Here is a 15,533-nt window from a genome sequence, read left to right on the forward strand (position 1 = left end):
CCTTTGGTTCTCTCCATAGAGACCCCTGATGAAGGGTCCAGGTGTACCCGAAATGCATTGGGTTTGATGTAAAATCCTCTAGCACAAGGAAGTTGTTGATACTTTGAAAAAAATTGAAATGAAATGATGAGAACATAACTTTCATCAATAAAAAGTATATAATCACGTTCAACAAACGGCTTGGATGAATTTGTGAATGGATTTTGACGATGAAAGATTAGGACCATAAGGTCCACAGTAAAACGTGCACACCTTGAAATTGGGAGCAGAATTTCTACCCCCACCTATATATTCAAGATCAACGTGGTGGCAGACACAAAATCACCCTTCACCATCATCCAGAGAGCGGTATGGGAGGAGAAATTTGCACCACGTCTCGGCCCAGAGCTAGAGAAACTAGACATCCGCCCAGTCACGTACAACTGAGACCGCATACCAATGGCGGGGTTCAGACCCCTGACCTTCGAATTTAGAGGCCGGTCGGCACAGTGCAAGCTCTACGTATCGGAGAGAGGCCCGTCGGTCTTAGGATGGCTGGATCAAGGCGACCTGGGCATCAAGCTTGATCCGGAGGCAAGGAGCAAATACTTCTGACGGACCAGGAAACAGTGCCGAGTCTGGACAAATGGAGGAGCGAATACCCCAAAGTGTTTGGAGGCACAGTAGGGAGGCTGGAAAAATTCGCCCACAAGATCATTCTGAAGGAGGGCGCCGTCCCGGTGGCCCACAAAGCAAGGAATGTCCCGTTGGCGGTAAGAGAAGCTGTAAGGGAAGAACTCCAAGACTTGGAAAAGAAGGGGATCATAGAACCCATCACGTGCGCTGAGTGGCTGGCGCCCTTAGTTGTGGTCAAGAAACCCAACGGAAAGGTCCGGTTGTGCGTCGACCTGAGAGAACTGAATAAAAACATTGTGGTGGAAAGGTTCCCCTTGCCCAGGATAGAGGAGATGCTGGCCAGCACCAGGGGGATTAAGTGGTACTCAACCATAGACTTGACCTCCGCGTACCATCAAATAGCTCTGCACCCGGACAGCCGCAGACTAACATCCTTCATCACCCCATTTGGGTGCTATCAGTTCCGCCGGATGCCATTCGGATTAGCTTCAGCAGCGGCGGTGTTCCAGAAGATGATGCATCTATTATTCAAGGACATTACTGAAGTCCAATATTTCCAGGATGACATCTTGGTGATGGGAAGAGACATACCAGACCACGATATGAAGTTGGGAAAAGTATTGAAGATCCTAGAAAGGAAAGGACTCACGGCCGAATGGTCCAAATGCCGAATAGGGATGAACTCAGTAACCTACCTGGGGCATGAGATAGGAGTGCAGGGTGTAACTCCTAAAGCAGAAAATGTCAGGGCGATTTGTGAAGCACCATCCCCCGCCACCAAGGAAGAGGTCAGGTCATTCCTGGGAATGGCAGAGTATTACGGGAAATTCGTGCAGCACTTTGCCTCAAAGACTCATCACATGAGACAGCTCACAAAAGAAAACACAGAATTCAAGTGGTCAGAGGACACACAAAGGGAATTTGAGATCATCAAAAGGGAAGTGGCTAGAGCTATACCACTCCAAGGATTCGACCCTCAAAGCAAAACGGTCCTAACCACCGATGCCAGCGACAAGGGATTGGGCGCTGTTCTCATGCAAGACCGAGGGCAAGGACAGTTGGAAACGATCAGCTTCGCCTCGCGCACACTGAGTGAAACAGAAAAAAAATACAGTGTGATAGAGAAGGAGATGCTGGCGGTGGTGTGGGCCACCACGCACTTCCGACAATTCCTGTGGGGCACCAGATTCCAGTTGCGGACTGACCACAAACCGTTACTGAGAGTGCTGACATCGAGCGGCCATGCAGATGCCACGCCCCGCATATCAAAAATGTCGCTAAAACTTCTTGAATTTAGGTATGATGTGGAACACATACCAGGCAGCAAAAACAAGGTCGCAGACTACTTGAGCCGAGCGGCAGCCATGGAACCAGGTGAGGAAGACAAGGCCGGTACAGAAGAATGGGTGGAACTAATGGAGGATCACGAAAGAGTCATCAGCCTTCAAGAATGGACACAGGCGTATGAGGAAGACCGGACATTGGAAGAGGTAAAAACATACATCACCCAAGGTTGGCCGGACAAGAGACATGTCCAGAGAGAACTCAATCCATACTTCGAAGTGAGGGAGGAACTATCATTGGACAATCAAGGAATATTTGTGTATAGAGGCGAGAAAGTTATCCCCCGACAAGCATCATACCCAGACTGCTGGACATGCTACACGAAGGGCACCTGGGCATCGGAAAACTCAAACTGCGGTCCAAGCAAGACTATTGGTGGCCAGGAATGGACATAAGAGCAGAACGGCACGTAAGGGAGTGCGCGAGGTGCCAAGGCGCAGACAAGACACTCAAACCACTGCGCCCAGCATTGGGTACATTTGAAACGCCAATGAACCCATGGGAAGAGCTGTCAGTTGATATCTTAGGCCTGATTCTAGACACACAAGGAGTCCAGAAGTACGTGTGTGTCCTCGTCGACAAATCAGAAAAGTACAAACGAATCACTAGGAGCATGGCGAAATAAAGCTATACCTTTTTGTTAAACGGTCAGGCACATGCTCTGTCTTTTTTCTAAAGAAATTACTAAACTACGTTGCGAGGTCGGTGTGAGATGTGATGTCCGCCAAAGGGCATGTCTCTCGTCCCCTCTCTATAACAGAACAGAGAGTCCTGTGAGGTGGGACGGGTCGCAAGCAGATTCCTGGCTTTGAATAAACGACTGGGCAAGGAGCCTGCCATTACAGGCCCGCTGTCCACACACAGCACCCCGGGGGAGGTGGGGGCACCCTTTTGTTGACGCATTTTGACAACAAGCTCACCTGCAATTATGCGGTCAAGTCACTGAAACCTGCAGTCAAGACCACCTGCCTGCCCACAGACACGGCTAGGCCGGTGTGCTACACGTGCCTTAGATTACCCCCACACACTAGCCACTTGAGCTGCTTTCGGTGGCCAGGCAGAGACGGGATCGTGCCGTGCTCCATTAGCAGTCATTTAATATAAATGTATGCAAGGGGGCAGGTGCCGCCTTAAGATGTAAACTAAGGGACATAGTCTCAAGCCCCCTTCACCACCACAACGTCACTTTGAGGAGAAGTCAGCCGTTAACCGCCTCCTTTTCTTTGAACGTTCTACAGAGCGAAGAATAGAACGTTCACGCGGAGCTGCGCGAGGCGCCATAGAAATAGAAGACAGCGCTTCCCTCTGCACATGCCTCAACAGGGCGAATAGTAGGAAATCAATGACGTTTAAGGTGAATGCCAAACGAACGCCTTCATGTATCTGCGCCCTTCCCCATAAATGCAGAATGGGGAAAACACTTTGATACATCCAAGGCTCGAGTCGGGGTACCACGCGGGTAGACGGCGTCCCCACACTTAGTTTACCGGGAGCTCGATAACTGGAGCAAATGGAGCCACACATTCACTCTGTGGCCTCTCTGGGGCGAGCTCTCGCCCCAAAGAGGCCAAAGAGTGAATGTGTGGCTCCATTTGCTAAGGGGCGAGCGAGGGGAGGCAATGAGTCTGCTGGTGCAAGCCACCTTTTGTGACGTCCCTTCCTGTTGTGACGTCAGCGTCCCCCACTTCATTTTTAACGACTTCTGCCCTCGATAAATCAGGCTCGTTAGTCCCTCAATCGAGCAGGGCCCACCAATCACACCTGCAGTGGAGGACATGAGAGAAAAAACATCCAGATAAAATGTGTTGATACCAGATCCTAGTGTACTGAGCGAGTACTCTTCAGGACTAATTCGGGGGTGAGGGTAAAATATATTTATAGCCATACATTTCAGCTCGTCCGCATTTGGCCTTTGTCACCCCTTTAATACTTTTCTATACTCCCCATACTACAAGCAAAATGCCTCTACAGACTTTAACGGGGTCACCGGCTTTGCACACCTATACGCCCTTCCAAAGTGCTCGCTCTGAATCACCTTATTGAACTCTCCCTCTTAATTACCTGACTTTTTTCGGCATTTTAAGTCAATGAGTTAACACGTATGCATGCATCCCCAAAAATTGTGTGTGTTTCATTAAAGTTGCTAGCCAGGCTGGATAACTGGTAATTCTTCCTTCCAGTCACCCCTATAAGGGGACTGAATGATCGTTTCCCCTCTGTCCTAAATTGCGAAGTCCAGCCCTGCTCCATTGGCTATTTAACAGGCACTGTTATTATGTCCTCACTGGATTTTACACACTTTGGCTTGTGCCACTGTGGTTTCAGAAGAGAGGCCAGGACTTGAATGGGAATGGAGCATGAGATAGCTAGCTCACTTCAGGACAGGACTGTGGAGACCCCGTGGTAGGGCAGTGTGCGCTGCTGGAGGCCTGGAGCCCTTGCTGTACCAATACGTGCAAGGGCTGTTGTGTGTCAGCGCTGCTAATCCCATTGATTGCTCGAGAAGCGTTTGTGTGTATTTTTTGTGATTTATAAGTACTCTCAATCAAAGATTAACTGGGGGAGAGAGGAGGGAACCAAACACTGCTTAGCTTTAAAAAGAACAAATTGCCTCTGCTATTTACAGGCCCACTAGATGGCTTTCAAGCCTTTTGAATTAAATACTCAAAGTCATTTTAAGGACTTATTATCTGAGAAAAATTCAAAAAGAGAATTTGAGGGCCCTTTGGGAGTCACAAGTACTCAGGGCGACAGCTCGCTGCAGAATTCTCAGGGATACGCCAAAGCCGCTCATATGGTGCAAAGACGCAGCCTTTTCATGATGCATTGCATCATAAAAGAAAAAACACATATTTCTAACGTCATATTTACAGTGCTTTTTACACTTTTTTACACTTTAAAGCAACTTCAGTGCGCCCACGTGCGAGAACACGTGAAAAAACACACTTAAAATACGAACGGGACTATAAAAGAATGAAGATAGGGAACATGTTTAGGAGTGGGGTCTGGTTTATAGGCAGCGCCACTGGAATTAAGCAGCAGGAGATGACCAAATTAAGCGGCCGCGGTGACTAAATTATTCGGCAAGAAGAGGCAAATTAGGTGCGATAATACAGCACATTTTGTGATAGAATGACTTAAAAATGTTGTCATTTTCACCAATTTTAACACTGTTGTAGCAAATATCTCACCCCAGTACCAATAAGCTACTGAAAGATGACCAATAAACTTTTGTGAAGGGCTTTCCACTGCATGGCAGCATGGGTTGCTGGTAAAAAAAAAATGTAAGTAACTTGTTTGAGGTAAAAATATTTCCCCCCAAATCTGTAAATTATGCAGCAGATGTGGATTGTACAGCCCATGCGGCAAATGCATAATTATGTGGAAAACGCTGGAAACAAAAATCATATAATTACAGTGACCCTGATAGGAAGGTTTTCTGATCCTGGTTAGTTGGATGGGCGTTAGAGCTGAGACTTTTTTATGGAAAATTCACCTTACAGCGCAGGACCCCCAGTGGGTCCAAACACTAGCCTGTCGGTGTGCCCTCCTGTGGCACCAAGGTGGTGGCGGCTCTACTATGGGGGCTCCCTGCGTGGGCCGCAGGCAGCCTCACTCAAGGGCTTGGAATTACTGCGACTTAGATTGTGTGTTAACGATGGGAAGCCGTAATACTTTGTTTATTCCTATTTCTTTGTATTACCCCTTGCTCGGGACCTCGTGATTGGTGTGCTTCCGGTACCAGGAGGTGTTCTGGTGTCAGATCTGGTGAGAGTTTGGCTCTCTGGTCCCTCGGGACGCACAGAGTGCAGTGTTGTGGAAACGGGCCACTTCCACGGAAAAAGGGATGCGCTGGGCGTCGAAGGCCGCGTGCTTCCTGCAGGAATGTTCGCCTGAGAGTCTTTGTTCACATCCATCCATGTCAGGGTCGAGGAGCCCCTCACAGGCTCTGAGGGGCCAGGCGTGCCCAGGAAAGGCGCACAGCACGCGCATTGACCCACACACGGGATGACAAGGCGTCACTGCTCAGGGTGCAGACTACTTAGACATCCAGGGTTGATGCTGTGTGGGACGCACGGCGCGTTGACTCCACGTCACAGTGCGGCGCTGTGAATCACAACAACGTCACAATCCGGGAGGCTGAGCAGGGCTATATAAGGCCGCGCAGGGCCCATAAGTCTGTCAGTCGGACATTGCGGTCAAGATGACCACGGGAGTCCGAGGGCCCGGCCCTCCTGACGAGGAATCAAGCTCTCCGGCCATGATGGGACTCTGCGCCTGCGGGTTTCGCAGGCAGATGAGGATACTGCAGGTAGTCTTCTGCCTGCTGGCCTTCGTGACGTGCCTGGGGTCCGTGATCTACCTATGCAGGCACTCACAGTTCCAGTTCCAGCAGCAGCAAGAGACTCTCTCTGCCCTGGTGGAAGTGGTGTATGAGCAGCGGTCCAGTCTGGAGCAGTCCCTTCAGAAGGAGCGTGCGGAGCACAAGACCAAGGAAGATTTTGGGGTACAGAACTTAAAAGCTCAAGAAGCCCTGAGCAAGGAGAAGGAAGGCGCCATGAACCACGACGCCGCCCTCCCCTCTCGGCACATGATCCCGAAGAACCAGTATGAAGGAGCCAAGAAGCAGCTCCTGGACTTACAGGCGCAGTATAACTCCCTAAAGCTGGAAAACCGGCGTGCGTTCGAGAGCTACAACCAGAAATATGCTCAGCTCCAGCGGGAGAAGGAGAACCACGTGGAGATGCTGATGGATACAATATCGAAACTAATTGAAGACAGTACGGTCCTTCGCAATGCATTTGAAGAGGTCCGCTCTAAGCTGCATAGTGCGCAGGAGCAGCTGAATAAGATGCACCAGCTGAATGAAGCTGTTCGGACGATACCAAGCTACAAGCTGGTCCCAGCCCTGAGGCACCACCCATTGCAATTACAGACCCCAGATGAGAAGCCTTCCCGAGCCTTTGAAGCTGAATTGCAGCGCATTCGCGAACAGACTGGCCTACAAGCGAATACTCTGGAGACACCGACAGACTCTGGGAAGAAAACCCCAGAAAGTGCTGCCCAGGCTGCATTATCTATTGGAAAATTGTTGGTACCCCGGACGGGGTCTCTTGAAGTTCTGACTGGCCTCCAAGCGAACACTCTGGAGACGCCAACAGACTCTGGGAAGAAAACCCCAGAAAGTGATGCCCAGACCTCAGACTCTTTCCGAAAATTGTTGGTACCCTGGACAGGGTCTCTTGAAGTTCTGCCCCAACCAACCTTGCCTCTGTGGCTAGCGAAGGATAGAGACGGCCGTGCCGTGCGTTTCTAGAGGACGGTGAATAGCGTCCAGGCTGGAGAGGAGCCGCTGAATGAATTGAAGACTATAAACTTCATCAGAAGCAGCACCATCTACTATGATGAATTTGGGAACATGAATATTGGCTAAGAGATTGTGACCTGGACAGTAGACAAGAATGGAATGCCTTTTACGCCCCGTTGGCGAGTACACAGGAAATCTGACTCTTGATGCTGATCAGAATCAGTGCCACACAGAGAGACAGCTAACAACCTTTGATAGCCCTATACTCCAGTGTGTGTGAAAGAGAAAGGGAACTGTGCAAGCTCTCCATCGAAGGGGCCAAATTAGGAATTTAAGGAAAATTGGATTCCACTCCATTCTTGCAAGCCAGGTGCTGGAAGCAATATTACTCTCTCCTTTGCTGAAGACAGTAGTGGAACATCTCTTATTCCCGGCCAACCAGGAGAGACTAATGGAGACCAGGCTACTCTTCATTCAAAGAGAATCCAGACTCTCAGGCAGCAGAGATTAGTGGAAACCACTTTCCCTCTCTCAGTGGAGCATAATGGAAGCAATGCCATCCACTTCCACCCAAGAGTATTGGGTGCTCTTTTATTCTCCCCTTCCCGGCAGAGAGTAATGGAAGACCTAGCTTTTTCCACCCAGAAGAACGCCGTGGAAGTCACCCTACTCTTTCCGCTCAGAAGAGATGAGTATAATCTTCCTACTCACTCCAGCCAAGACAGACAAATGAAAGCCAACCACCTCTCCAGCCAGAAGAGAACATCAGCAGCCAATGTTACCTTCTCTACCCAGCCGTTATACACTCCCCCCTCCTCAACCATGGCAGTGCCAAGGGGCTTCAAATATCCTTTGCAGACTTTTTGCCCACTAGTTTTTTTTAAATTAGTTTAGCACTTTTTTGAGAAAGGTCCCTCTGCTGCCCTTTGTTTTACTTTTTTTTTTACATGTCTCTCAGCACAGTGGTACCCTACACCTCCGCAATACTTTTTAAATACTAATTCTTTGTAACTTACCTTCATGATGGCTATTCCTGTCACCGTTCAGAGATGGCAGCTGGGCTAATGATCATCTCTAAATCTGAGGGACGTGGTCCATCAGCATGATGGAGGTAATGCTCTCCGCCACTGTCAAATAGAGCACCGTCTTTCAAATGCTAAATCAGCCCTCAGTAAAGAATGATTATACCTGAACTCAGTTTGTGGAATCTCACACATCCAGTGATCCTTATACTCTTTAATAAAGCATCAGAAATATTTAAAAAGTTGGTGGCATGTAGTTTTTTGGACCCAGACTCTGCTGTAATGGGGAACATTTCATTGTATTGCATTTACATCTTGGAACTATTAGTATGGTTGACTAATGGTTTTAGTGGGCATTTTCCTTTAGCTTTATTTTCTTTCTTTGTTTCCATTGCATATATGGACTGAGCGCCTCAACACTATCAGTGGGTAGCAGGAGCTATACAAATGCAAATATAATACAATGCAATATAAGGTCCCGGCTGCTAAACTGACGCTTGTAGAAGCCACTTGTAACAGGTTAACTGGGATTTTCACCAATGTGTTCTATCACAGCATTTTAACACTTGAGAGGCCACGGCGGGTCACCATATCACCTTAAGAATGTCCTGCAACGTGCTCTGCTCCAGCCCTACCGGTTTTTCAAAGGCGCCGGCCGGCCTACAAAGGGAAATTTCCCCTGCTTCCCCACAGATCAGACTACAGAGAGCTTCAAGGACAGAAGGACTGCCCGGCCCGGTATCTAATTTATAAGCCCGCCCACAAGAAAGCCACTGAAGACTGCTTTATATTAAAATACATTATGACCGAATTTATTATGCTACTGTGGGCCCTGGGTAGAAAAAAGACTCATTCTCTCTGTCAGGAGGGAGAGGAAGGGCCAAAGGCCACCATTATGGAAATGAACTCTGTAGAGGTCATCCCGTGAGCCACCCCATATTTTAATTGGGTTCAGGTTTAAGAGCACCCTGTCATTGGGGGGCCGTGTAACTGGGTGGGCGTGTTGAAGGGTGGTGAGAGAGAGTGGGAAGGAATGGATGGTACCGGTTGCCAGGCGACAAGAGAACAAAATGGCTCCCTGCCAGGGAGGGGGCTCTGACCTTGATGGGAGCAGCTTGTCAGGGAGAGAAAGCCCCAGCGTTTCAATCACTGACGTACCGCAGAAAGAAGGGGGACCTCTCTGCCCTGTGGGGGGAGGGAACCGAGGGAGTGTTTGTACGTGGGGGGTTAGAAAGGATCTGCCTCATTATTTTTCCTGTAATGTCACAACAACCAACAGAAAAAAAATCCTCTGCGCGCTCGACGAGTTTTTGTTGCGCCTTCCATCGGTGGCTGCAGGCTACACAAAGAAACTGTGTGAAATACGTATTCTTCTTGTAGCAGAGATAACTAAGATCCATCACTATTAAACGACAAACGTATCTAAAACAATCATAATCAATATTTTCAGCTGTATGGAATTAAGATGGAAAAACTCTAGAGCAACAGAGAAGTAAGGAGGGACTCTCTGAGTGATTATTTAAATGCAGTGTCGCTTTAAACGTGAAGACAGACATCTCTCAAGGAAGTTAAATCAAATCTCTTACGTACATAACTTTTAGAGTTTAAAGGGCACCGATATTCTGCTTTGTATTTTTCAGACATTGTAAAAAACAAAATGTAGTTGAAACAATCTGAGGTTTTCAATATTAAAGATAAAGCAGGTGGATTTTCCATGAAGTTAGTTCCCTTTTCGTGACCCTACCTGCGTTAAGATTGTGAGAAATTGCAGAAATGCTGCTGCCGAGGTTGATGCTGAAGGTTTGAGTGCTTTCAGCATGATAAAGGCAGTATATGCACATGTCATTGTCCTTTTACTTTTCAAGTAGTCCATAAGTCTTGCTTATTGGAGGCAAATATCAGTAGTTATGCTGTTTTGACTAGCCCTCACTATCATTCATGTACGATTAACTCTAAATTCCTCACTCCGCCCCATAATACAGTGTTGGATCTGTATCCTCTCTCAGGAGGAGTGGTACCTCTGTGTTGTGTCACACTGCAGGAACTAGTTAGTGAACCTTCTTAAAAGCTTTAGTTTATACTTAGTCAATTCAATATGAGTAACATATATGAATACTTTTATTCTTGCTAGTCATCTATTATGAATGATCTGCTTTGATAGGTTTAGTATTTAATAGTTTTTTGGGATGTTTAAAACACAGGACATGACAGAAAAAGTGTATCTTCCAAGGTTGCTGTCAGATTGGGAATATATATCTATGCTTTCCACTAATTGAGATATGCGTCGATTTTGTTGACCTTCCAGTGTAAGTAGCCAGGCTATCTCACAATTAGTGGTATATGCCCACCACAAATACAGCATATACTTGTTTTCTATTCTTTTTGTACCTGTTGGACCTCATACAGAGTATGAAAATCCCTAATGTCATATATCATGGCACTTTGTTGGTGAAATATAAATATATGAGTACCTTAATATACACCCATTTCAGTAGGTCAATTTAAAACAAAATATTAGTATTTCAAGCTGGTGGTCGCATCAACCAATTAAACTGTTTCTATTATAGGTTGAAAAAAGTATTTCTTTTGCAAAATCAGATGTTCATAGCACACACACATTGTATACCTTCGTCTAATGTCGATTAATGTATGTAAATAAAGCACAAACAGTAAAATTGAAGTTTTTAAAGTTAATTTTTTACTTGAGGCTCTCAAACCTTCTTAGACAAAAACACATCTAATTGAAAGCACAAACTCGTAAAACGCACTAAACCAGAGCATTTTTTGTAGCAAAGTTTGTGAACTTTATAATTTTATGTTTACATTTTCTACAGAGTTTTAACAATTTCAATCGTAGTACATGCTTGTATCAGTTTGTCATATAAATTCTATACAAAAAATGTTTTGCGCGATAAATATTCAAAATGTATTGAACTTATTTTGGAGAAAAAAATGAATGGCGTCAGTGCATACCTTCAATCAAGGACATACATTTTAAATAGGGTTCCAGAGCGTAGCAAATTTGATGAATATTTTTTCAGTAATTTTGCGGAAACTTCTGAAGCAATGTTCGGTACAGAACTCAACATTACTAATAATGTGAGAAATTAGTTATTTAGCATTGTCATATCGTGCAAAACTTGTAACCTTTTGCAAAATATTGAAAGTGTTTCATTTGGATTCTTACAAAATGGTTTCGGTTCAGATCCGTGGGCTTAGGTGGATCAGTATTATTGTTCTTGAAGATGAGCTTTGTGTCGGGCTACAAAAAACAACTCATGCTGTTTAAACTACAACTTTGTTCTACTCGACCTCATTGTTTAGGCCAAAAGTTACTTTGTTTTAGGACCAGGGCTACCAATTTACTTTGTTTCTGCAGAAATTGTTGTTTGGATAATTTAGACCTAGTATTAAATATTCACTCTTGCAGGAATTTGACAACCCAACGGATGGAGGGCTTAAGTTGCTGTAATGATGATTTTTTTTTCATTCTTTGATGTTCTGTACAGAGATCGAAAAATACAAATACAGTTTCCTTCCAGGACTCACAATATCTGCAAATACATTCTGAACTGCATTTTTAGCTATGTGTTTTTGCTGAATCTTTTACTGCAAGTGTAGGTAATTCATCCGCATGTTAGGCAGCTATGCTTGTTATTTTTTCTACTTTAGTTAGATATTTTGGATTTGTCATATTCTTTTCCTCTGTCAACTCAGAAAGTCTAGCAGAAGTTGATGAACAATAAAGGAACACACCGTTGCATCACTGCAGCTAGGAACATGCCATCGCTAGGTTAGCCCATTTTAAATTGCAGTTCCTGGTTGTGAGAAGTTGGCCTGATGTATGGGGGGCACCTTATATCAGTCCAAACAATCCCTTATGGTGGTGGTTGTAAGTCAACGTTAAAGACAAGCTATCCTAGGGGTAGCATGGACTAAGCAGCCTAAAGGCTTAACTCAAGAGGACATGTGAAGCCAGCTGTTTTACCATATGCAATCCTGTAATATCAAATGAAAGGACACCACACAAGTTATATATTATAAAAATATATGTATTTATTCTCAGAATAATCCCCTGTACTCTTTATGAGTATAGAAGCACAAGCGTTTAAACAAAAGCACAGTATAACATATGAAAGTTGCACAATTAAGGATGAGGCCGGTGGCCACTCAAACCATATCAAACAAGCATTAGAAATGCAATCGGGCTCGGATTTATTTGAGTTTGAGCTAATGGCATTGTAAATGCCAATGTATTGTTGCTATGTGTTATGGAGTGTGTTCATGTGTGTACTGCCAGTGATCTCCTTGTGAGTGTGAGAATATTGCACCGTTACTGCCTGTGATGTCCTTCTTGTGAGTGTGAGAAGCTTGCACCTCTGCTGCCTGTGGTCTCCTTGTGAGTGTAAGAAGCTTGCACTGCTGCTGCCTGTGATGTCCTTCTTGTGAGTGTAAGAAGCTTGCACTGCTGCTGCCTGTGATGTCGTTCTTGTGAGTGTGAGAAGCTTGCACCGCTGCTGCTTGTGATGTCCTTCTTGTGAGTGGGAGAAGCTTGCACCTCAGCTGCCTGTGGTATCCTTGTGAGTGTAAGAAGCTTGCACAGCTGCTGCCTGTGATGTCCTTCGTGTGAGTGTGAGAAGCTTGCACCGCTGCTGCCTGGGAGTATGAGAAGATTGCATTGTGCATCTCTGTGCTGTGCCTGTTCTTTGTAAGGGACTCTTGCTCTGTTGCTGCTGCTGCCTTGGCACAGTACCTGCTGTGAGTGTGTAAGGGCAGCTTGCACCACTGCTGCTTGTGATGTCGTTCTTGCGAGTGTGAGAAGCTTGCACCTCTGCTGCCAGTGATGTCGTTCTTGTGAGTGTGAGAAGCTTGCACCGCTGCTGCTTGTGATGTCCTTCTTGTGAGTGGGAGACGCTTGCACCTCAGCTGCCTGTGGTCTCCTTGTGAGTGTAAGAAGCTTGCACAGCTGCTGCCTGTGATTTCCTTCTTGTGAGTGTGAGAAGCTTGCACCGCTGCTGCCTGTGGTGTCTCCTTGTGAGTGTAAGAAACTTGCACTGCTGCTGCCTGTGATGTCGTTCTTGTAAGTGTGAGAAGCTTGCACCGCTGCTGTTTGTGATGTCCTTCTTGTGAGTGTGAGAAGCTTGCACCGCTGCTGTTTGTGATGTCCTTCTTGTGAGTGGGAGAAGCTTGCAACTCAGCTGCCTGTGGTCTCCTTGTGAGTGTAAGAAGCTTGCACAGCTGCTGCCTGTGATGTCCTACTCACTACTCTACTCTACTCACTACTCTGCACTCACTACTCACTACTCTACTCACTACTCACTACTCTACTCACTACTCACTATTACACTCACTACTCACTACTCTACTCTACTCACTACTCTGCACTCACTACTCACTACTCTACTCACTACTCTACTCACTACTCTACTCACTACTCTACTCACTACTCTACTCACTACTCACTACTCTACTCACTACTCACTACTCTGCACTCACTACTCTGTCTGGGTTAAGGGAGACCCTCGAGGCCCTGGTGTCACTGCACCTGCTGCACCCTCACAGCCACTGGTAGTAAAATACAGGACTGTCTGGGTTAAGGGATACCTTCGAGGCCCCGGTGTCACTGCACCTGCTGCACCCCTGGACACCCACAGCCACTGGTAGTAAAATACAGCACTGTCGGGGTTAAGGGAGACCCTCGAGGCCCCGGTGTCACTGCACCTGCTGCACCCTCACAGCCACTGGTAGTAAAATACAGCACTGTCTGGATTAAGTGAGACCCTTGAGGCCCCGGTGTCACTGCACCTGCTGCACCCCTGGACTTCCACCGCCACTCGTAGTAAAATACAGCACTGTCTGGGTTAAGGGAGACCCTCGAGGCCCCGGTGTCACTGCACCTGCTGCACCCCTGGACACCCACAGCCACTGGTAGTAAAATACAGCACTGTCAGGGTTAAGTGAGGCCCTCGAGGCCCCGGTGTCACTGCACCTGCTGCACCGCTGGACACCCACAGCCACTGGTAGTAAAATACAGCACTGTCAGGGTTAAGGGAGACCCTCGAGGCCCCGGTGTCACTGCACCTGCTGCACCCTCACAGCCACTGGTAGCAAAATACAGCACTGTCGGGGTAAAGTGAGGCCTGCTGCACCCCTGGACTTTCACCGCCACTCGTAGTAAAATACAGCACTGTCTGGGTTAAGGGAGACCCTCGAGGCCCCGGTGTCACGGCACCTGCTGCACCCCTGGACACCCACAGCCACTGGTAGTAAAATACAGCACTGTCAGGGTTAAGTGAGGCCCTCGAGGCCCCGGTGTCACTGCACCTGCTGCACCCCTGGACACCCACAGCCACTGGTAGTAAAATACAGCACTGTCAGGGTTAAGGGAGACCCTCGAGGCCCCGGCGTCACTGCACCTGCTGCACCCTTACAGCCACTGGTAGTAAAATACAGCACTGTCTGGGTTAAGGGAGACCCTCAAGGCCCTGGTATCACTGCACCTGCTGCACCCTCACAGCCACTGGTAGCAAAATACAGCACTGTCAGGGTAAAGTGAGGCCATCGAGGCCCCGGTGTCACTGCACCTGCTGCACCCCTGGACACCCACAGCCACTGCTAGTAAAATACAGCACTGTCAGGGTTAAGGGAGACCCTCAAGGCCCCGGTGTCACTGCACCTGCTGCACCCTCACAGCCACTGGTAGTTAAATACAGCACTGTCTGGGTTAAGGGAGACCCTCGAGGCCCTGGTGTCACTGCACCTGCTGCACCCCTGGACTTCCACCGCCACTCGTAGTAAAATACAGCACTGTCTGGGTTAAGGGAGACCCTCATGGCCCCGGTGTCACTGCACCTGCTGCACCCCTGGACACCCACAGCCACTGGTAGTAAAATACAGCACTGTCAGGGTTAAGTGAGGCCCTCGAGGCCCCGGTGTCACTGCACCTGCTGCACCCCTGGACACCCACAGCCACTGGTAGTAAAATACAGCACTGTCAGGGTTAAGGGAGACCCTCGAGGCCCCGGTGTCACTGCACCTGCTGCACCCTCACAGCCACTGGTAGTAAAATACAGCACTGTCTGGGTTAAGGGAGACCCTCGAGGCCCTGGTGTCACTGCACCTGCTGCACCCTCACAGCCAATGGTAGCAAAATACAGCACTGTCAGGGTAAAGTGAGGCCATCGAGGCCCCGGTGTGACTGCACCTGCTGCACCCCTGGACACCCACAGCCACTGGTAGTAAAA

General features: G+C 47.6%; 1 pseudogene; it reads left to right on the forward strand.

The window, feature by feature from the left end:
- The first annotated feature begins 6,223 nt into the window (after window positions 1-6,223).
- On the forward strand, window positions 6,224-7,393 carry LOC144798117 (Golgi integral membrane protein 4-like; annotated as a pseudogene).
- Window positions 7,394-15,533: the final 8,140 nt, after the last annotated feature.

This window comes from Lissotriton helveticus, chromosome 12 (assembly GCF_964261635.1).
Source record: "Lissotriton helveticus chromosome 12, aLisHel1.1, whole genome shotgun sequence".
NCBI lineage: Eukaryota > Metazoa > Chordata > Amphibia > Caudata > Salamandridae > Lissotriton > Lissotriton helveticus.